Source organism: Macaca mulatta, chromosome 6 (assembly GCF_049350105.2).
Source record: "Macaca mulatta isolate MMU2019108-1 chromosome 6, T2T-MMU8v2.0, whole genome shotgun sequence".
Lineage (NCBI taxonomy): Eukaryota > Metazoa > Chordata > Mammalia > Primates > Cercopithecidae > Macaca > Macaca mulatta.
The window spans coordinates 61,204,592-61,228,730 of record NC_133411.1 but is presented as its reverse complement, the minus strand read 5'-3'; the positions used below and the strand labels follow the sequence as shown (position 1 = coordinate 61,228,730).

General features: G+C 39.4%; 1 pseudogene; it reads right to left on the bottom strand.

Moving 5' to 3' along the window:
- Positions 1-23,409: 23,409 nt before the first annotated feature.
- LOC707088 (small ribosomal subunit protein eS19 pseudogene) lies at positions 23,410-23,880 on the bottom strand (annotated as a pseudogene).
- Positions 23,881-24,139: the final 259 nt, after the last annotated feature.

Genomic DNA, 24,139 nt, shown 5'->3' with positions numbered 1-24,139 from the left:
CATTTTATGAGGCCAACATCATCCTGATACCAAAGCCTGGCAGAGACACAACAAAAAAAGAGAATTTTAGACCAATATCCCTGATGAACATTGATGCAAAAATCCTCAATAAAATACTGGCAAACCGAATCCAGCAGCACATCAAAAAGCTTATCCACCACGATCAAGTCGGCTTCATCCCTGGGATGCAAGGCTGGTTCAACATACGCAAATCAATAAACATAATCCAGCATATAAACAGAACCAAAGACAAAAGACAAGAACCACATGATTATCTCAATAGATGCAGAAAAGGCCTTTGACAAAATTCAACAGCCCTTCATGCTAAAAACTCTCAATAAATTCGGTATTGATGGAACGTATCTCAAAATCATAAGAGCTATATATGACAAACCCACAGCCAATATCATACTGAATGGGCAAAAATTGGAAGCATTCCCTTTGAAAACTGGCATAAGACAGGACTGACCTCTCTCACCACTCCTATTCAACATAGTGTTGGAAGTTCTGGCTAGGGCAATCAGGCAAGAGGAAGAAATAAAGGGTATTCAGTTAGGAAAAGAAGAAGTCAAATTGTTCCTGTTTGCAGATGATATGATTGTATATTTAGAAAACCGCATCATCTCAGCCCAAAATCTCCTTAAGCCGATAAGCAACTTCAGCAAAGTCTCAGGATACAAAATCAATGTGCAAAAATCACAAGCATTCTTATACACCAGTAACAGACAAACAGAGAGCCAAATCATGAATGAACTTCCATTCACAATTGCTTCAAAGAGAATAAAATTCCTAAGAATCCAACTTACAAGGGATGTAAAGGACCTCTTCAAGGAGAACTACAAACCACTGCTCAGTGAAATAAAAGGGGACACAAACAAATGGAAGAACATACCATGCTCATGGATAGGAAGAATCAATATTGTGAAAATGGCCATACTGCCCAAGGTAATTTATAGATTCAATGCCATCCCCATCAAGCTACCAAGGACTTTCTTCACAGAATTGGAAAAAACTGCTTTAAAGTTCATATGGAACCAAAAAAGAGCCTGCATTGCCAAGATGATCCTAAGTCAAAAGAACAAAGTTGGAGGCATCACGCTACCTGACTTCAAACTATACTACAAGGCTACAGTAACCAAAACATCATGGTACTGGTACCAAAACAGAGATATAGACCAATGGAACAGAACACAGCCCTCAGAAATAATACCACACATCTACAGCCATCTGATCTTTGACAAACCTGACAAAAACACGAAATGGGGAAAGGATTCCCTATTTAATAAATGCTGCTGGGAAAATTGGCTAGCCATAAGTGGAAAGCTGAAACTGGATCCTTTCCTTACTCCTTATACGAAAATTAATTCAAGATGGATTAGAGACTTAAATGTCAGACCTAATACCATAAAAACCCTAGAAGAAAACCTAGGTAATACCATTCAGAACATAGGCATGGGCAAGGACTTCATGTCTAAAACACCAAAAGCAATGGCAACAAAAGCCAAAATTGACAAATGGGATCTAATTAAACTAAAGAGCTTCTGCGCAGCAAAAGAAACTACCATCAGAGTGAATAGGCAACCTACAGAATGGGAGAAAATTTTTGCAATCTACTCATCTGACAAAGGGCTGATATCCAGAACCTACAAAGAACTCAAACAAATTTACAAGAAAAAAACAAATAACCCCATCAAAAAGTGGGCAAAGGACATGAACAGACATTTCTCAAAAGAAGACATTCATACAGCCAACAGACACATGAAAAAATGCTCGTCATTACTGGCCATCAGAGAAATGCAAATCAAAACCACAATGAGATACCATCTCACACCAGTTAGAATGGCAATCATTAAAAACTGAGGAAACAACAGATGCTGGAGAGGATGTGGAGAAATAGGAACATTTTTACACTGTTGGTGGGACTGTAAACCAGTTCAACCAGTGTGGAAAACAGTATGGCGGGCGATTCCTCAAGGATCTAGAACTAGAAATACCATTTGACCCAGTCATCCCATTACTGTGTATATACCCAAAGGATTATAAATCATGTTGCTATAAAGACATGCACACGTATGTTTATTGCGGCACTATTCACAATAGCAAAGACTTGGAATCAACCCAAATGTCCATCAGTGGCAGACTGGATTAAGAAAATGTGGCACCTATACACCATGGAATACTATGCAGCCATCAAAAAGGATGAGTTTGTGTCCTTTGTAGGGACATAGATGCAGCTGGAAACCATCATTCTCAGCAAACTATCGCAAGAACAGAAAACCAAACACCGAATGTTCTCACTCATAGGTGGGAATTGAACAATGAGATCACTTGGACTCGGGAAAGGGAACATCACACACCTGGGCCTATTATGGTGAGTGGAGGGGGGGATGGCATTGGGAGTTATACCTGATATAAATGATGAGTTGATGGGTGCTGACGAGTTGATGGGTGCAGCACACCAACATGGCACAAGTATACATATGTAACAAACCTGCACATTCTGCACATGTACCCTAGAACTTAAAGTATAATAATAAAAAAAAAAAAATTAGCTGCACATGGTGGCACGTGCCTGTAGTCCCAGATACTCGGGAGGCTGAGGCAGGAGAATTGCTTGAACTCAGGAGGTGGAGGTTGCAGTGAGCTGAGATCACACCACTGCACTCCAGCCTGGGTGACAGAGTGAGACTCTTTCTTCAAAATAAATAAACAAACAAACAAACAAACCAACTAAGCTGCTTGAATCTCACACTGGACCTATTAAATGAGACTCCCTGCAGATGTGCCTTGAGCCTCTGTGTTTTGTTTTGAAAATCTTCACAAGACATCTTAATGCCTAGGCATGTTTGAAAACAACTTACTGCGATGTAAATTTCGTTGAGTAAAGAAAAGGGAGCCTGCAATCCATGTTTTGCATGACTCACAAAGCGAAAGAGAGCCAGATCAGGCTTTTGAGCAGGGAAGAGATAAACTCATGCGGTTTTGTAGATACCAAGATGATGAGACTGATTTAATATCAGAGAACCCAAAAGCAGGTTAAATAACTTGTCTAAGTTCATGTAGCCAGTAAGCAGAAAGCTATGGCATAATTCCAAGTCTTTTGATTTCACTTCAGTGTTTGTACCATGGGGGCAGACCAGAGGAAAAGTAAAAAAGGATTTGATGATAAGTAGGAGAAGGAGAGAGGTTAGAATACTATGAAAGATGTCTCTAAATTGAGAGTCGTGCGTAACAGGAGGGAAGAAAACTGAAAATTGAACACCTATCATGTGCCAGGGTATATCTAATTTAATATTCCCAATACCACAACAGGGTAATAGTGGCCCACATAAGGATACGGAGGGTCAAGTTGGTTAATAGTTTGCCCAAGGCCACACAGACAGGAAGTGAAATTCGAACCTACACCTAGGTCTGCTGGCTCCAGAGCTCATACTCTTCACTATCCTACTTGGTCCCTCATCGGAGAGCAGTGCTTCTTATCAAGGGCAATTTTGCCCCCAGGGACATTTGGCAATGTATGGAGACATTTTGGGTTGTCACAATTTTGGGGAAGGTGGAGGCTGCTACTGGCATCTGGTGAGAGGGTCAGATATGCTGCTCAACCATGTACACAGCAGCCACAAAGAATTATCCAGCTCAAAATGGCAGTACTGATGAGGTTGAGAACTCCAGCCCAGAAGGATGGTTGTAGCTCAGTAAGTTGGAAATGAAGGACAAGTGGATGAGCAAGTTGATGAAAGGATTTCAAACATTTGTGTATTAGGTATTCAATTAAATCTAGCTGTGTCTCCTCTCCTTCTGCCTGAGTGTTACATGAGGCTGAGATGTTGCCCTGTATGTTATAATCTAGTTACTGACTTTCTCAGGTTTAACCGACTGGTTCTTTACAAGAGCCCTCCTTCAAGACCCCAGATGGGTTTACTGCAAGAATGGCTCTTGTGCCAGTTTCTAACCACCTATTAAAGTGAGGAGGCTTTAGTTCCCCCATTTCTTTCTCTTTTTTCTTTTGGTTTTATTATTATTTTTCTTTTTTTATGACCCATTGAGTTCTTGGCAGATCTGTCAGACATTTTCTCCAAGTTTCTCTTTTGAGCCTTTTGTCTGAGGGAGATGGATCCTTGTTTACCGAGACCTGAGTAGAAATTACCAAGCCCAAAGGCCACAATGAGGCAGCCATTTTTAGTCACTTTCCACCTGCACTGAATTTGAGCCAGAAGATAAGAGACAAAACATATCCCATTATCAGGCCCCTAAGCCATCTACTCCCCCTGATTTCTCCCACGGATATTCTTGTTTCAATGCCAGTAAGCCCAAATACTCTGTTTGTGGTGGCTTGGAGTCAAAATCCAGGTGTGATATTCCAAAGCATTCTTGTAGAGGAATTTTCAGCCGGTATTTTGTTTACCTGCATTTTTGGCCCATCTCAATCCCTTAGGAGCCAAAAGCTCACAGAACTGTAACATCTGTAACTCTTACCATACCTGTCTATAAAATATGCATGAATGCAGACTTTACACAATGGATCTGTGGTCTTTGGTGACCTCTTCATTGTCTTTATCTTTCTTCAGGAAATTCCAAGAGACCGTGGAAATACCTTCTATCTTGCTACTGCTCATTGGGAATCTAGTACCCTCTCACAAAATGCTGTAGGGTTCTTGGCAAGAAAAAAGAAAGGCTGCAAAATCAAGATACGTTGTTCTTGGGATTACTTTATATATATATTTTTTGAATGCTCATCTTAAGACAAACCTGGAAGAAAAGCATAATAAATTATACTAGCCATAACTTAATATTACCACTTTATCCATTCTAGATTTAAAAATAATCCGGGTTTGGATTTTGATGTGTTTGGCATTGGGATCAGTCTTTCCCAATATCTTCCTCTTTATGAAAAGAAGCCATTGTCTTGTTCCTCTTACTTTGGGGCTAGGAGGTGTCTGTTCTGGCTCACTCTGTGACTTTCTCCTTTGCTCACCTTGCAACTGTTCTAGGCCTTATCTCTGATGTCTACCTTGGCCTCTGGGAATGCTGCACAGCATTGGCCATGGGTCAGTAGAGAGAGACTTACGGCAAAAGGCTTGCAGGCAACTTTTTCTCCTACTACCATTATTGTTTCTCAATCTTGTTTCTGCATCTGTAAAATGCAGATAATGTTACCTGGCTTCTTTGCCCCACACATGAATCAGGAAGACTTTGTCTTGTTTATTGTATCTAGAGCAATGCTTGGTGCCTAGGAGCCACATAATGAATATATGCTGAATGAATGAATAAACATCATGTAAAAGTCTCCAATTCTAAATGAATTTAAGGTACTTCTTTTTTGGAGAGGACATTGCATTTTAAACTAGTCTGTTTTTAGTACATACAGATAAAATAAAAATTTTCAATGATATTTCTGCCCTGGCTTGCTTCTGGCCCTGGGCCATGCAACAATCCATGTAAGTAGTGAGGGGCCCTTCAGAGCATGCAATGTTTATTTCTTGGCATGGTTTTAGTAGAAAATGCTTATTATTATTTATTATGTACTTTTTAAGGGAAAATGGTATAGAGTCTTCATTTAGATTTTTCTGATTTTAAGATTTATATGAAGATGAGAACTAGATTAGGACTTACGTTCTTATTAAGAGTCCACTGCACTTGAATTTCCTGCATATTTCAAAGCATGGATACCCATTACCTTAGCTTACAGCTCAGGGAGAGTGAAGAATCTACAGCCAATGCCTGTCTCCTGATTCATAAGCATGATAAACACATGTGTGTGCACTGTGCACACACACGCGTTGTCAGGACAGTGGTAACCCATTCAATGGCAAATCCTGGAAAAGTCAAACTTTAGTTCTTGTGTATTTTGTTGATTCCCTGTTGCACTTCTGTTGAATCTTAGATACCTTGAGCCTGCATATGTTTTTGTTTAAATGACTCAGGGTAAGTTTCCTTCTTTGAACATTCCTATAATTAAAAATTCAGGCCGGTCGTGGTGGCTTACGCCTGTATTCCCAGCACTTTGGGAGATTGAGGCGGAGGTATCACCTGAGGTGAGGGGTTCCAGACCAGTCTGGCCAACATGAGAAAACTCTGTCTCTACTAAAAATACAAAAATTAGCTGGAAATGGTAGTGGGCATTTGTAATACCAGCTACTCAGAGGGCTGGGGCACGAGAGTCGCTGAACCCGGGAGGTGGAAGTTGCAGTGAGCCAAGATCATGCCACTGCACTCCATCCTGGGCAACAGAGCAAGACTCTGTCTCAAGAGAAAAAAAAATTTTTAAAAATCAAATGTTATGATGTCTTCTGCCATTGGTAATCTGCCTGATCCTTTAACTAAAAGCCTCAGGGACACATGAGACTTAGAATTTTTAGATTTGAGATTTTAAAAGATATTTTAGATTTTTTAAAGAGGCAATGAGGTGCATTTACTATGTAACACTCTCATCTGGGCCTGGACTAGCATACATAGTCAATAATTGGAAATTCAGGTCAGATTTTGCCACCAAATGAGTTCAAATCAAGTTAGGTTTTGCCACCAAATAAGTTTAGAAAACAAACAAGTTTTGGTTTTTAGAAACTTTCAGATATTTGAATTTTGGAAAAGAGACTGTAGACTGGTATTTCAAAACCTCAGTTATTGATTCACTGTATTTTTAAAAGTTCCATTAATAGAGAAACTTAATTTTATTGACAGCCTTTTAGAGAGAGGTAAGCATCTTGCCTTGTGGTCCTTTGTTTACTCCATGGGCATTTCTGCTCACAGTCATGTGAAAATCAGCTTAATGTGTTTCTTGTTGCAGGCTGTTAAAATGGCTTGAATTCCACTAGAGGGCAGTTGGGACTTATCTCAGTGGGCTTTATCATTACCAGATCTGGTTCTGTCATAATTGGGTAATTTTTGTCACTGACCCCTGTTGGGGCCAAAAAAAACCTTCCCCATTGCCCTCTGAAGGCTCACCCAAAATCACCAGGAAAAGGCAGATTAATAGGAGAGAAGGCATAAAAATTCATTTGATCATAGTTTTAAGTGACATGGGAGCCTTCAAAATGAAGACTCAAAGATACAGGAGAAAACTGTTCATTTTTATGCTTAGGTTCAACACAGTACGGATAGTTGTGTAGAAATGTGATTGGACAAAATAGGTATGATCTAATGCTAATAGACTGAATGGTGAAGCCTAGTAAGGCTTGCTCATCTAGATTCTTCTTGACATCTCTGAGCAAGCATTTCTTTCTTCTGGGTATGTGGCAGGGCTCTTTCTGGAATGGAGATCTTATGACCTACAGTCAAATAGGGTAAGTCAGATAATTTATTTATGGCCAGTTTTTACACAGGAAAGTGGGGGGAAAGCTGGAATGATGTTTTTAGGTTGTATGGCTGGCTTTGGAGAAAAGGGATTCTGGCTTCTATGACCTGCCTTGGGGAAGAGGGATTCTAGTTTCTGTGGCTAGCCTTCAAGGGAAATGAGGGGCCAGAGGCAAGAGGGTAGGAAAAAGTCAGAGAGAGCTGTTTCTAAGGCTTTCATGCTGGAGTATTGTTTTCAAAGCCTCTACACCACCATTCATTTCTGTTTCTACTCATCAGCTGTCTGTCCCACTTGACATCAACTCACACACATCTAGAGGTCAGTGATTCCTGTGCTTACATTTCCAGTCTATGAGGCTGTTCTGAGCTCCTACTCAGAATCTCTAGTTAGCTGTTTGAAAGACCATTTAGTCTGTTGAAGATTGACGTCATGAGCTCCAATGCTTGCCCTCCACCACATTTCTTGTCTTCCAATGCTCCATCACTCAGCAAAAGTCAACACTATCCATTTGGTCATGCGAGCCTAGGAACGTAGGCTTCATCCTTGACAATCTCCTTTCCTGCATAATTCCTCATCAAATCGCTCTACTTTACTTACCAAATATTCCCCCATGGTCTGTCTGCTTTCCTAAATCTCTACCTCTGGCTGCCAACTTCTTTTGCGTGGCTATTAGACACCTAACTGGTCTCCTAGCTCGATGCATGCCTCTCTGCCTTCTTCCAAATTTCTCCCTTATTCTGTTTCCCCTACTGCCAACTCTAGACCTTTTGATTAATCTGTTTTTATCTCCACATTTATATATCCCATCCTATATATATATATATATATATATATATATATATTTAAAAAGCATGTGAAAGACCAGTGCACTGAAGACTCCATTTTCTAAGATGGTAGTGGTTCATGATATATGTAAGTAGTTCTCACATAGTGTAAGTCCTACATGCATGAATTTAGGTTATTGCAGGTTATTTACGTAACAGCATTTCTCTAATACCAGTCTTCCAACAATAAATTTCAAATTTTCGATCAATTTCTTAGTCATTTTTTAAGGTATGACTTCCCCTTGGAGATCAGGACAACAATAAAAAATGAGTACATCTGCATAGACAGCTGTAAAATGCAGAGGGGGTACTAGAAAGAAACCCACATCTAATTGGCTGATGGTTTCCTCAGGGAGGGGAGTGGAAATAGGAGTATAAAGAGTTTCTTATCTTTTATTTTTATCTATTCAAACATCTGTATGGTTTGAATCTAAAACAAAAATGTAATCAGGTATTACTTATTAAAGAAAAGAAGAAAGAAAGGAGTAAGAGTGATAGATTATAAATGATTTTTAAATCTTTAAAAAAATGTCCTCCTGAATTATTCCAATAATTATTTTTAAGATACTGGAAAGACTCAACCTCCCTAAATATCTCCTTTATATCAATTCCAACACCAGAAATTTGTCATTCATTAAGTGAATATTTTACCGAAGGTGTGTTGCAAACAAAACTCCATGCTAAAATTCCTTTCTTTCTGTCTTTCATAATTCCTTATTAAAATGCAGATACCTCCTCTTCATTCCCCATGGCTAAGGTGTGAAAACCATCTTCAATAAACACCTTCAGAGATTCTGGCAACTAAGAAAAAAAAGGGAGCCTGTTTGTGTTCCTCTATCCATCCATTTATGTAACCATTATTATTTCCAGTCACTATGACAAGCTGAATGAATCTAATGAGCAAGGCAAATTAAAATCTTCTATTTTACCAAACAAAAATAGTAGAAAGAAAAAAATAGAAAAAAAGATAACTGCATTTCATAGCTTCATGTATACACGCATTTACTTAAAAAAAAAAAAAACTGGGAAAAGAGAAAAACCACGCAGAAGGCAGGGGGCTGGGGGCCACTACACAAGGTAAGGCAGTCAGTGTAAACATCCTACGAAGACTCATAAAGAGAAGAATAACATTTGGCTCAAAATCATTTGAGTTGCCATAATGTCCCCTTCCTCTGTGTCCAACCTGAGTACTCTTTAATAAATTCTACTTTGTACACATATACCCATATATGGCCCCTCTGGAAAAAAAAAAAGAAAAAAAATGGGATTATGTCTTCGTTATTTGTTACCTTGCTCTTCTCCTTAATCAGATGTAAAAGTTTTTCCAAAATGAGTAAAAAGTCTATCTCATTCTTTTTGATGTTGCCTCAGTGTTTCATCATATGGATGCACTATTATTTATTTACCATTTCTTTATTAATGGACATTTGCTTTCTCAATTTTTTTCAATAACAAATCATGCTTTATTGAATCTTCTACTTTTGTGCACATATTGAGTTTTTTTCCCCATATGGATTCTTCAAAGTGGAATTGCTAGATCAAAGAGTTTGCACATTTCAAGTTTGGATAGACAGTGTCAAATTGAATCAATTTATACTATTTGAGTGTCCTTTCTATGTCAAGATGTAACATTTAAATAATTGTTTAAATTAAATGATATCATCTGATAGATGAAAAATATTTTATTTTTGTTTTGGTTTGCATTTCCCTGATACATAGTATAGGTGAACTTCTTTTTATGTGTTTAGTGGAGATTTATATATTTTTGGTCACATTTTTTGCTCAGTTTTATAAACTTTTATTTTTTAATTGATAAGAGCTCTTCAGAGTCATTTGTTTAATTTAATTAAAAAGCATTATCACCCATTGACATTATGTAGGCATCACGCTAGGTGTTGATGTCTAAAAGCCGTACAATATAGAGTCTCTGCCCTCCTAAGGGTGGGGTAGTGGAGGGAATGCAGATTTGCTAAGAAAATAAATGCAGTAAGATGTTAGAACTGTCAAGTTAGACAAACTGCCTACTTAAGAGTATTGGATTGCTCAGTCATCTCAGAGGGAGAAAGATTGAAAAGAGCATAAAAGTTCAACTCTCCAGTAGCAAACTCACAATATATTGAAAGTTGCTTACTATGTTTTAGCTTACTGTTTTATGCTTAAATGTGACTATTAACATATTTAAGTCAGAAATTACTGCTTATAGCACTAGTTCTGAAGGCCAGAGAACTAAGAACAGTCTTTCAGGTAACTATTTCAATATTGAGTGGTTTTTTGTTTGTTTGTTTCGTTTTGTTTTTCTGTCTTCACTTGCAGTGATGCTCTCATTCAATTGGATCAGAGCTCTTTGACAGCTTCCATGACCTTTCACTACACACATGCAAGAAACCATACTCAGACCTACACAGACAGAGCCACACAGACACAGCTGCACCAAGTGGCATTATAAGAAAGGACTAGACAGGATGCAACTGTGATGTTACTTAGGTGAAGAGGCCACTCCAGCTGAAGAGGCTCACAATGAGATCTCTATTGGCCAGAGATTTGAGATCTCTATCTGCCGATTATGTCAGGGAAATAATTTAACACATCAGTGCTGCAGTTTAAGATGAACTATAAAGACTAGGAGGAATTAGTAGGATAGTAAGTGCTTGACTTATGTCCAGGAAAAGGGCAGATGTACATTTTGATGGTAAATTATAAAAGTCAACTTGTACAAAAGTCACTGATAATTAATTCTCTTCTTCAAATGGAAAGCAGGATGGGTGGTTGAAATTTACTGACAGTGATCTCCCCTTGGATTTAGGCTGGCAGAAGAGTAGGTAGGCTTATTTTTTTTAAAAGCACAATCCCCTTGAAACAGGCCAGAAAGGAGATATGGGGTGGGCAAGATTTATTGCTCAGGTCAGTACAGAGAAGCTCAAGAGGCCTCCTTTCTGGCTCCGGAACTGTGCTAAGTAAGGGGGCTCAGGGCAGGCGGAGGGTGTCAGAAATATGATAAACCATGAAATATGATAGTACATGCAAAAACTTGTAAATGGTGAGACATAAGTCATAGTGATATTATTTTTGGTAAAAAGTAGAAACCCTACCTATTGGCATCAAATTTCTGTTATAGAATGGGTTTATAAGCAGCCCTCCGGTTGGAAGGATTTCCCTGGAAGCTGTGTTTACACAGCGAACACTTTGTTTTTGTTTAGATCATATGTGGGCTGGGAAGAAAGGAACCAATGTTCCTTTATGGAGTACTACAACACCCCATATGCTTTCAAAGAGACCCCTGAAGCACTAGCACTGAGCCTCACAAGTATTTTGTCGAGGTAAGCACTGAAAACAAAGATAAACTATGACCGCCATCTTGTGGTGGGATCCACCATTACCAAGTTGGATTGAGTGTGAGGCGGTGGTAGTGGGGGAGGGGTTGAGACACTTTTTTTTTTTTTTTTTTTTTTTTTTCACTTGAGGATTCTGGTAGGACTGTAAGGAGTAAACCTCTTGGATACAAAATTTGCCACCTGGCAGGAGAGCTATGTTAGAGGAGGTCTTCCCTTAATTTGATTTAGGTTTCTGTGGTGTGGAGAATCTGGAGTAGTTTTGAGAGAGCATTTGTCATTCCTTATCTCCCTGTTCCCAGATCCCTAGCTTGGGAAGGTATTTTTCTCACATTCTCCAGAGTTCAAAGAGCTTACCAAACAACAGAACCTAATATTTATTCTTTAATATTATTCCATTATATACCACACCAGAGCACATTTGTTTTCACAACATTTAATTAGATTTCTCGGAAATGGAAAAGCCATTTTTTTTTTTATGGATTTACTATCAGTCTGAAACCTAAGAACCTTTCCAATATTTTAATACAAACCAGCCATACTGACTTAAATTAAAGGAATGTGTTCAAAGTAGAAATAACACTGATAAAAGAGGCTTTTAATATGTCCCGGAGAGCACCCAGCCTAACAGGATGACATTTTGGTGAAAGTAAATAAGATGTAGTATCAAAGGGAACTTTTTCTTTCTTGAAATATTTAAAGCATCATTTGCTTTTCACTTGGCAGAACAACGAACAACAGCACCAAAAGAAACCACGTGGCCATTTTTCACTTTGCAAAGCATTCTTTACAGATGCCTGTCTAGTTGTTCTTGGATGACTTCAGGGCACTGACACCGCATTCATCTTTGAAAGTTCTCCACCAGGTCCAAATGGCTGTCCCAGGAATGAGTGAGCCCACCATGCCTTCCAATAGGTTCAGCGTTTGTCTGTAATGTGGCAGGCTTAGGAACATATCTGGCTGAAGACGCTTATCTTTCACTGTGTCGGAATCTTTCAGGGCTGCAGCATTCTGTGTTTCTAATATCTAGGCAGGAAGACAATCAGATTATACATTTGGCAGCAGTACCTAGACTAATGCCTGGCACATGATAGGTGCTGAATGAATGCTCCAAGACCGAAGGATCTAGTTGTTATCTTGACACCTAGAGATATACCGAAATTCTTGTATTGATATCTACTCCAGTCCCCTCTCCTAACACATGGCCTCAAACTTGGCTCTCTTGTCATTTGAGGCTGGATAATTCTGTTACAGGGAGCTGTCTTATGCATTGTAGGATGTTTATCAGCGTTCCTAACCTCTACCCACTAGATGCCAGTAGGATGCTCCAGTTGTAAAAACCAAAAATGTCTTTAGATTTTGACAAATGTCCCCTGGGGGGCAGAAATATCCCCTGGTTGCAAATCACCATCCTAAACTGAGCATAGTTATGTGAAAGAGATATGGCCTTAGGCACTAGTTGAGTCAGCAGTAGTAAATCATGAAATATGAACACCATGGAAGTGCTCTTCTGACCAACAATATCTCCCCTGCCCTCAGTGTTCTCTAGCAAAGATGACCATAAATGTTTAAACTGAGATAGTTTTGCAGAAAGTTGAGAGCAAATGATGAGCAATCAGCCAGCCAGGAAAATGGTTCCTTTTTGTTTTCAGGAAAAGAAGAGTCACGTGGGAGAAATACAGTCATTTGTAAAAAGCAGGTGTCCAAGAGATAGTGTGTGTAAAGGGGAAAACATTGGATAGGAAATCAGCAGACTTGCACACTAATCCTGGGTTGGCTACTGACCAGCTGTGTCCCATAGGGGAGCTTTCTCCACTTGGCTGATAATAAGGGGGCTGACGCAAGTGACCCATAAAGTTCCTTCTCCTGCTCAGGTGTGAAGGAAATTACAGATTTGTTTGTCTAATGAATAGCCTATTATTACGCATTTTTGCAGAGGAGGAGCCGTGCTTTGACAGAGTACAAGGCTAGAATCAATGAGGAGTATGGGAAGATAAATTACGGGGTTTAGGGAATGCCAAAGTCTAAGATGAAGGTAATGGAGTTTCTGTTGAAAGGAAATAAGAAAGTACAATGAGTATGACACAAAAGCCATAATACATCTTTGCTGCTGTCTCACTCTCTTTCTGTGTGTGTAGGTTGGTGGTGAAGATGCTAGGTGGGCCACAGTTAGCAAGCTAGTCAGTTTCCTCATAGCTCCTCAGGGAGGAGGGTTTGCTCAGAACAGTCTCTCTTGCCAAATGTGAAAACCACAATCATAGGTTACTGTCAGCAATGGGCAATCTTGGATGTGTATGGAACCTCTCATCAGAGAATTCAACTGATTTAACTGAATTCTCTTATTTTGCAGATACGCATGTCAAAACAGTCCATAAATGTTATATCTTGTAGAAACGAATGTCATGATTCATTGACTAAAAAAGTAAAATGGCCTTGAAAGATTCTGATATTCAATAGCATCGAAGTCAGGGTAGGACAAATCTGGATGAATTTTAAATGTTTGAAGAGTTTTTCAGCCATTTTGGGTTTGATAGAACAGCAAATTCATTTTATGAAGCAGTCTTACCCTCACTTTCTAAACATGATGTATGTTTGAAAGAAATTCATTCCATATGTTTTTGTTTAATTTTACTTAAATCATCAAAATATTATTTCTTAAGACTTGTTTGATGTCTAAGAAGTATTTAAGCCCTTTGAATAATTTAAAAAATATACGTTTTTCCTCTTTAAAACAGGAAATCACTTATTAAAGAGTTTAAGTGGGTTTGGACACAAATGAGATTCAGACTTGAAATCCTGACCCTGTTAAGATTAGAGAAAGTTTGAAACTTGCCAAAATAGACTCTCCCATTCCTCCCTAAAAGTCAGTACCTTGTGATATCATATTGTCAGCAGAATTACTTGGGCATAGTTCAACAGAATGAAATGTTTTGTTATATTTTTCCTCCCAGTCATAGGGTTCATAACCTCAGTCAACTTTGACTCCCCTCTCTCTCCATTGCATTGGCCTTCATATCAGGTAAGTCACTAAGTTCTCTGCCTTTTTGGTCTGTCTCTCTCTTAGGATTTCCATTGCCTCAGCCTCTCTCAAGCTTTCGTCTGGATCATAGCATTTGCCATGCAGCTGGCACCCTCCCTTTGTCTGGTTTCTCCCTGTACCAATCCAATGTATATGTTGTTGGTTTTTAATCCTCACTAAAACATCACTAAATCTTCCCTGAAACAATCACCCTTCTACTATACAACCTTCAGTGGTTCCTAAGGCCCACTGATACTTTAGTCTTATTTGGTGGTTCTCTGCATGCACTGCCCTAGTATGTTTTTTCAAACCACTGTTCAGTGGAGAAGCTCTCCTTAGGGTGGCTTGGTTGCTGTGTGAACACAACACATGTACACTGGTCTGTGATGCCTTTCTTCCTTGTCTTCCTACTCATTCAGTGAGAACCTGCGCAAGTCTCACTTCCTTTCTGATGACTCCTGCCTGTGGTATTACTCCCTCCTGAGAGTTCTTACAGCAATTGTCCCTCTGACATGGTGTCTGAGCTTACACTGCTGTACACAATTCCTTTACTTCATGCATGTTTTTGTCTTGCCTCTTTACCAGGACTAGAGACTCAGTTTTCCAGCAGAAGTTCTCCAAATGTGGTCCCTGCACCATAACATTAGCATCACCTGAGAGTTTGTTAGAACTGTAATTTCTTAGATTCCACCCTAGATTTGCAGAATTAGAAATTCCAGGAGTGGGGGTAGCACTCTGTATTTTAATTAACAAGCTCTCCAGGTGATTTGGGTGCATGTTCAAATTTGAGAACCAGGGTTGTGAAAGAAAGAGACACATCTTAGAGTTCTTGGCATCCTCCACAATGCCAGTACAAAGCTGAAATGTGGAAATTACTAAAATTTTACCGAACTTGAATTTTAAGACAAGTTTTCAATGACATGCAAAGAAAATAGAAATGCTTTCAAAAGCTATGGAATTTTAAGAAATAAAAAGGTACAATTTCTTACTGATTGCAATGAAAGATCAAATAGTTTACAAGTTTAATGATAATCCACTTGAAAAGAATTTCTTCTTCTTTTTTTTGCTTTTCCTTTCATTAGAATTTTAGTGTTGTCCAGCACTGAGTAGTCAGATGATGGTATTCAGCACACTGTTTCCAACATTCTTAAAACTCGAAATCTGTAGTTTAGAGGTGATTTTTTTTTTCTTGGAAGGTTGTGGGATTGGTGGCCATATGTGAGCGTGGAGGATAATTTCCTTTTCTTCTCTTTCTCATTAAAGTCCTTTATTACAGTTTGGACCTCTCATATAGAGATGAATGTTGCTATAGAATAAAAAAATCGTGGTGTACAGAAAAATGGATCCTTTGGGTATATCTATACACCAATAGAGGGGAGAATAACTTTAACTTACCGTTTTTAAATAAATGTAAATATTTCATTGTTTTCTCTCTACCCTTGTCCATTCAAATTGTATACATCCCCACAATTTACAGACTTTAGTACTAAGGTGAGCCTTAACCTAATTGTATTTTTTCCACACCCCTCAAGAACTTTGTACAGTTAGAGATGAACCATATCAAGCCCCTGGCTCTGGCAGGCTTGTGATTGGACACTGAGCCAATCTGATAATACTTGCACCCAAGAGCCCAGGTAGATGATAGAGGAGTCAAGGAGCTACCTTAATTTCCATTGCTAGTAGTCAGGGAGCCTGGATTTTTTTTGTTGTTGTTAAAGACAACAGGTTAGTCAGTGTGGCATTGGAGAAAAAGGTTGTGCTTTGAAGCCAGACAAACCTGTGTTTAAATCCCTGCTGTGCATCACTAAACTAGCCATTTGTTTCATGTTCGTTTTTCCTTTTCTAATGAGGATCCTAATACCTATCTGTCCTGCAGGGTTGTTGAAAGAGGTGTTGATAATGTATGATGTACATGGCCCAAGTTAGATGCTCAGTAAATGAAATGATTATGGTTAGTCTCTGACTAACAATTATGTTTGTAATTCTTTTGTTTTTAATCTCAAACACATAACTTGAATGATTAATCATTAATAACTTGAATGATTAAGAAAAGTAATCCCATTTCTCCCTTTTTTAATTTTACAGAGCTCTGCTTCTAATTGTTCTTTTCTAATAGTAACTGGGTTGCATTGATGTAAAGTGTATTCAGTGATTTTCTTTTACTTTTCCTTGTTCTTTTTTATTGAAGGTGTACCTCTTGAGTTTCTATGAAGCAGGTGTGTATCTCTGTCAATACTATCAAGTCTGTCTAGACCTTCCTTTTTTCACGAGATTAGTATTTGTTGAGTGGTCTCTGCCAGGCTCTGAGGATGCATAAATGTGCACAGGGAATAGTCAGAGAACTGAAGTAAAAACTTGTTCTGACTAGAATAATCCTATTGTCCAAATTGTCCCTATAAACTCAGACTTAGGAGTTGCTGAAGCAGGTATGTGCCTACATGGTGAAATTTTCCAGGACTAACTAATAGGACATTTCCCTGTCTGTTTATAATAGTCCTGATGCTTCCACCATGAGAGTCAGTGTTTAGTCAAGGCCTTGACTCTTTTATTTGCTGATGAAGGAGGATGTGTGCAAAAAGCTATACTTTTCGCCTGTAGCATTCTCTGAGCACATTAGCAAAATTTCAGTAACAGATCAGCAATGTTACTTTGGTAAAGAATAGGGAACTGACAGAATACACTCATGAAAGATTTGCTTTCATTGGGGAGGCCATCTGGAGGGGACAGCCAGGACAAAGGCAGCCTGGGATAGGGTGGAAGACCTTGGGCCATTAGGGTCTGTAGTCACCTCCAGGATGACCCCCAGTGATTCTCACTTCCTGTTAGTCACACTCTGTGTTGTTCTCTCCCATTTTGAATAAGGGTTACCTTGGTAACCAATAGTACATTGTGGAAATGACTCCTAAGTGTGACTTCCAAGGCGAGGTCACAAAAGACGTTGAGGCTTCTGCCTTACTCTATGAGATCCCTCAGATCAACCGCTTTTAGGGGAAGCCAGCTGCGATCTCATGAGGACACTCAAGCAGTCCTATATTTTCTTGGGGTAAGGAACTGAGGCCTGCTGCCAGTAACCATCACCAGTTAGCAGTATATGAGTGAGCCATGTGGGAAGTGGATTCTTCAGCCCAATGCAACCTTCAGTGACTGTAACCCCAGGTGACATTTTAACTCTAGCCTTTTGAGGGACTCTGAGGTGGAACCCACCAAGCTAAGTTCCTGGTCCATAGAAATTGTGTGCGGTAATAAATAATTATTGTTTTAAGTCATTAAGTTTTTGGATAATTTGTTAAACAGCAATAAATAACTAATACAGAACCCAGCATGTGGTGCTAGATTCCTGGAAGAAAAGAGCAAAGTTAAAAAACATATTAAAAGGGTAGATCAGAGAGGCCAAAGACAGACATTTTCTTCACCTTTTGCCCCAAAGTGGTATTGTTTACACTTTATAAAGGGTATGTAGTCATGGGGCTGGGAATGGTGGGAGAAAATGAACTCAATAGCTAATTCCCAGAGCACCTGGAAGAGAAGGAAAAAAGACAAAGGATGAATGTTAGTTTGGGAAGGACTCCTGAATATGAAGGCTTGGAAATGGACCTGTCTTTCAACATCATGTGAGGTTTTGAAAATTGTTTTGTACTCGAACAACCCTTGGATTTCATCAAACAGTAGGACCACAGTAATGTGGGTAAAAAGTCTCCTGAGATCCTTGAGTCATTCTTTTTTTTCCTTGTACAAGACTCTAGTTAAGGCTACCAAAAACTATCTCACCTTTTAAAAGTGAACATACCAACAAAGGCAGCAGTTTCAAGGCTTGGCAAAAGGTTTCACATTCATTTAAACAAAAGGGGCTCTTTCTAGAAGTATCTCTAGCAATATTAAACTATGAATCATGTTTATACCTCTAGGAAGGACTTAAGTGACATATTAGCATTTAGGGAAGAAGGCTTTGTATTAGAGAGTAAAAAATTTTTTAAAAACAAATTGCTTTCTTACTACATGGTTTTAAAACTGTTAACTTTTTATGTGTTTTCAACTCGGGGAAAGGTTGAGTTTCTTTGGAAAGGGGCAAGGCAGGAAATCAGTAATGATTCATACCACTTTTTCACATGCTTCTCTAACGAGTTTTAATCACAAATCCGGGTCCACTTGTATAACAAAAACATTAAAAGAGGGTGTTTTAAACTACGTCTTTTTATTAATCATGTATTTAGTCTTGTAAATAATACACGCAAGCACATCCTTGTTACGTCAGTTGGAAAACAGTGATTAACTAGCTGTTTAGGAGATGGGAGTATCTTGCAATTTTATATGTACTTCCTAAGTGGCTGTGTGTTTTCTCTTGGGCGATTTAATTTGATTTAGGCAAATATGTTAAATTTTAGAATTTAATTGATTTTTAATTTTAATGATCTTTTCTATCCTCTGCATTTAATGGCAATTTTTAGGACTGCCACAATAGTCTTTTGAAAAAAGGGCACATTTACTTGAAAGAAATATACTTTGTTATTTCTGAGTTCCTTTGAAATTGCTGAAGATGGTTTTACTTTAGCATTCCCTTCAGCCTAATTCCCTTTTCCCCTTTGTTTCTATTGGGATGAGGTAATCCTGGGTTTGTAGAGTCTTTTGTGATGGAAATGGCTGTGACCACACAGACGCAGCATAATATTTACTTGGAATAAGAGAAAGAGAAATATCAATAGTGCTGCTCACCAAGCATTTGAAAATACTTGTCTTTCATTTCCAGAGAGAAAAATACCACTTTGCGTGTTCATTATTAATTTGGGTAACTGAAACATAGTGTGTGTTCATAAATTGTGAATCAAAATTGAATGAGGAGAGGAGTGAAACTTAAAACTAATTATGGCAAGGTCTGAAGTTATGAAGGCCAGATGTATTAATGTTGCATTAATATAGCATAAGACATTCATAAGTAAAATAAGGAAGTTATATGGAGCTGAACAAACTCATCAAACAAATAGGGGTGTATGTGTGTACAGACCCTAGTTTGGTTGTTGTAGCTTAATTCTGGTGAACAGGTCAGCAACCTTTTCCTATAAAGGGCCAGACAGAAAATATTTTAAACTTGGAGGCCATAGGCCTCTATCACAACTACTCAGCTTTGCAGTTGTAAAAGAAAGCAGCCATGGACAATATGGAAATGAATAAATGTGGCAGTATTTCAATAAAACTTTATTTACAAAATCAGGCTGCAGACCAGATTTGACGCGGAGACTGTAGTTTGCTGCTTCTTTGCCTACACTATGTAATTTTTCTTATTTACTTATTTGTAGACCAATGCATTGGAAAGGGAGTTTGAAGCAGCTTACAAGGACAGGTTGAGCATCCCAAATCTGAAAATTTAAAATCTGAAATGCTCCAAAAGCGGCAACTTTTCCAGTACTGACAAGAGACATCCAAGGCAAATGCTCATTGGGAGCATTTTGGATTTTGAATTTTTGAGTTTGGGATGCTCAACTGGTAAGTAAAATGCAAATTTCCTCAAATTTGAAAAATCCTTGAAAATGTATATGGCAAGGTCAAGGCACAGTAGGACCTGGAGAGATTTTGTGGGTAGGAATGGAGTGGGCTCCAGCCTATAGTAGATTGAGTATATCTATTGCTAACATCCAGGAATCATTTGGGAGCAAAGCGTGTCTGTGGACCATTCAGTTTTCATTTGAGTGAATATTACACATAGTCTGTGCTGAGGATCTGCATAGATGCCCTTCAGATCAGCATTGGTGAGAGCCTTCCAGGTGGGGCCCCTGAAACCTAGAGCGTTGATGGTTGAAAAGAGAAATCTCCTACTCTATACCCCAGTGTGACTAAACAGGCCTAGCTCATCCCCTCAATCCCTGCCACTCCATTCACCAAATGGAACAGAAATTAAACAGCCTTTTTACATGTATATATCCTTTGTCCCTATACTTCCACTTGCAGGAATCCATCCTAAGAAAAGTTTTAGGGAAGCTGCTAAAAACTGATATGTAGGCCAGGTACAGTGGCTCATGCCTATAATCCCAGCACTTTGGGAGGGCGAGGTGGGCGGATCACGAGGTCAGGAGTTCAAGACCAGTCTGACCAATGTGGTGAAACCCCGTCTCTACCAAAAATACAAAATTAGCTGGGTGTAGTGGTGTGCGCCTGTACTCCCAGCTACTCAGGAGGCTGAGGCAGGAGAATTGCATGAACCCAGGAGGCGGAGGTTGCAGTGCGCTGAGATTGTGCCACTGCACTCCAGCCTAGGCAACAGAGTGAGATTACGTCTCAAAAAAAAAAACAAAAAACAAAAAACAAAAAACTGACATGTAATATTCAAATTTCAGCTTCATTTATTAAACCAAAAATTGGAAAGAAGGTAAATATCCAACAGGAGGAGAGTAGGTAAGTAAGTTCTGGTATATATGAGATGAAATAATATATTATTTTAAAAATGGTTTGTGAAGACAATTTTATGACAGGGAAATGATGCTGAATATAATTTTAAATGAATATAGCAGAATGCAATATGATCATAATTTTGTGGAAACAATATTGCAAAAAGACTAGAAGAAGATATACTGTGGAGTAAACCCCTAGCTATCTACCAGAATCCCTTCTCTTCTTCCTGACATATGAGCATACTACATTTCCCAGCCTCCCTTGTAGTTGCATATGGCCATGTGACTAAGTTCTCTCCAGTGGTTTGTGAGCATAAATGATGTATTCCACGTACAGGCTTGACTCATAAAAATTTCTCACACATGTTTTTCTATGCCTTTAAATTAAAAGGAAATGTTTTACTGTCTTCACTTGATTGGAATGTTGACACTCAGGGCAACCTTGGAAGTCACATGTTGAAAATGACAGAGTAGCATCAGCTTAGGATCCTGAATGACGACAAAGAGATGAGTTGCCCTGCTGACATGAGCACTCATCTAGGACTGTTACTTGAGGGAAGAAATACATATCTATGAAGTTCAGCTACCATGGTGATGCCTGATAGAACAGATGGGTGTGCATGTGAACTACCCACTGAGGACTTCCAGAAACATTTGGTTGGGGGGGGGTAGAGAAGGCAAGTTTTATAGGAACCCAAGGACTTTTATTAAAAAATGGGACTATAAACCAGTAACCTTTTAGCTATTATTCAAGTCATCCCTTGCACCTGCAGGCTGATGAGGTCTGAGGAAGCTTGGTCTTCTTGTATTCTTTATTTGTTTGTTTGTTTATGTATTTTTGAGACAGGGTCTCACTCTCTTGCCTGCGCTGGACTGCAGTGGTATGATTTTGGCTCACTGCAACCTTAACCTCCTGGGTGCACAGTTGATCCTCCCACCTCAGCCTCCCGAGTAGCTGGGACTAAAGGTGCATGCCACCACGCCCAGCTAATTTTTGTACACAATGTAGATAAGAGGTTTTGCCATGTTGCCCAGGCTGGTTTCGAACTCCTGGACTCAAGCCATCCCACCACCCACCCCTGCCCACCACCATGGCCTCCCAATGTGCTGGGATTACAGGTGTCAACCACCATGTCCAAATGGACATGTATTTTTTTTCAACTTATTTTTAAAATATGTATTTAATTAGGCAAGTTAGGAAAAATACCAGTGTATACATAATGAAATGGGAAGGTATAAATAAATCTTAAAATGTGGGCAGAAAAAGAACAAATTAATATAGAAGGTAAAAACCCAGGAAGATGCTATACAGATGAGCCATTGAAACCTACACAGTTTCTGAAAATTGAGTGAAAGTTTAACTGTGGTTTTCCTACCAACCAAAGTGACTTGTTAATTGATTAATCCACCAGTCTCTTATCTCTGCAAATATTTCCTTCAGCTATTATTTCTGAAAGAAATTTCTCAATGACTCTTTATATAGGAAACAGTGCCCTCAGCAATATCCCTAAGAAAATACCAGAATGGGATTTACAGTGCTGCCCCAAGATTAACTGAAAGGACATTGAATCAAAACAAACTTTAAGAAAAGAGAATCTAAAGATTGGGTTGGGAGAGACAACTGGACAATGGGACGTCGGTGATGACAGCCTCACTTGATCCAGGAATTAAACCTGTGTCCAGAAAAATTGTTGGAATTTCTGTCTTTCAAATAGTCTTTCATTCATATCCTTGCTCTTCATGAGGCTTTTTACAAGTTGGGCAGCAGGTGATTTTCAGGAGCTTTCTCAGTAACTGCTATAGGCTCCCGTCTTCTTCCATTTGCCCAGATGTCTGCAGTAACTGCTGGAGAAAAATAACTTCTCTATTGTCATCTGAGTCTTGAGGGAGTTCTTTTCATGAACAAAATTTAACTTAGAACCATAGTTATAGGGGATTCTGGGAAATGTGTTTCTGAGCTTCTCCCTTGTGATGTGAGCAGAGCATAGAAAGAGGAAGATACAGTGTTGAGTGGGTAACAGATCATCTGGCACACTTTGGTGATGGGGCAGATTTCCAATATGGCAAGCCACCACACAGACAGGCAAACTGAATTTACCAACAATAGGCAGCTATAATTTTTTTTTTTTTTTTTTTTTTTTTTTTTTTGAGAATGAGTCTTTCTGTCACCCAGGCTGGAGTGCAGTGGCAGAATCTCGGCTCACTGCAACCTCTGCCTCCGGGTTCAAACTTTTCTCTTGCCTCAGCCTCCCGAATAGCTGGAATTACAGACACTCGCCATCGTACCAGGCAAATTTTTAAATTTTTAGTAGAGATAGGATTTCACCATGTTGGCCAGGCTGGTTTCAAACTCCTGACCTCAAGTAATCTGCCCGCCTCGGCCTCCCAAAGTGCTGGGATTACAGGCTTGAGCCATGGCACTTGGCAACATTTTTTGATTAAAAACATCTGATATGGTGTGGCTGTGTTGCCACTCAAATCTCATCTTGAATTGTAGCTCCCGTAATTCCCACATGTCGTGGGAGGTAATTGAATCATGGGGGTGAATTTTTCCTGTACTGTTCTAATGCTTCTTGTTGGCAGCTACCACCTGCCTGGTGATTCTGTCCAGATCTCTTGTCCCTGAGGTGTCAGTTTGCAACCCCGTCTTGGTCCTTTTCCACCATTTTCAGCCCCTCCAGGGCTTGGAGGACCCAGTGGGCCATTCTCTTGGAGCCTTGGCTGAAGTGGCTGGGCATGACGCTTTTACTCTGATGTCCCCCATAGATCTTGATCATGGAGTCAACCCCAGCACCACCCTGTAGGTACAGGTGCTGTGCTGTGGAAGCAGCTCATGTGTAGAACCAGTTTTCATCATAGGGAGGAAGCTCTTTGTGCTTGGTCAGCTTGACGGTGTCCACCCATCCAAGGACTTTCAGCTTCCTGGACTTTTTGAGAAAGGCTGCCAGAGCTCTGAGGAACTCCTGCTGGTTCATGTTCTTTACAGTATCTCCAGGCATTGTGTGGCTGCCGTGCTGCCAGCCAGGGGAAAGGGATCTGATTGTTTTATAAAGGGCAGTTCCCCTGCACACACTGTCTTGACAGCTGCCATATAAGATGTGCCTTTGCTCCTCATTCGCCTTCTGCCATGACTGTGAGACCTCCCCAGCCTAGTGGAACTGTGAGTTCATTAAACCTCTTTCCTTTATAAATTACCCATACTCAGGTAATTTATAATTACACATACTCGGGTATGTCCTTATATAGCATGATAGTAGACTATCATGATTAGATAGTAGACTAATACAACACCT